The sequence below is a fragment of the Athene cunicularia genome (genome assembly GCF_003259725.1).
Source record: "Athene cunicularia isolate RWA chromosome 1 unlocalized genomic scaffold, athCun1 chr1_part2, whole genome shotgun sequence".
NCBI classification, from domain to species: Eukaryota; Metazoa; Chordata; class Aves; order Strigiformes; family Strigidae; genus Athene; species Athene cunicularia.
The window spans coordinates 141,051-141,348 of record NW_020799092.1 but is presented as its reverse complement, the minus strand read 5'-3'; positions in this window follow the sequence as shown (position 1 = coordinate 141,348).

Below are 298 nucleotides of genomic sequence, written 5' to 3'. Positions count from 1 at the left end.
GATCAGACTATTTTCTACTATTTCGGAAACCCTTTGAACTTTCCAAACAGACACTTTTCAAATTCACCTCATCTTATCAGTCACAAGAGAAAAAGAGATGGCCCTTGCAACATGCTTTAGAATAGGAATTAGTGTCCTCTACTCCCCATCTATACTCCTAAAGATAAAACATTATATTCTTTCTCTCCTGAGCACAAGACAAGCTAGCCTGATGATAATCCCACCAGTCGCTTGCACCTCCCAGCCAGATGTCCGTGGAAGGGGGAGAAGGTTTCCCGGATAATGTGGATGAATGCCA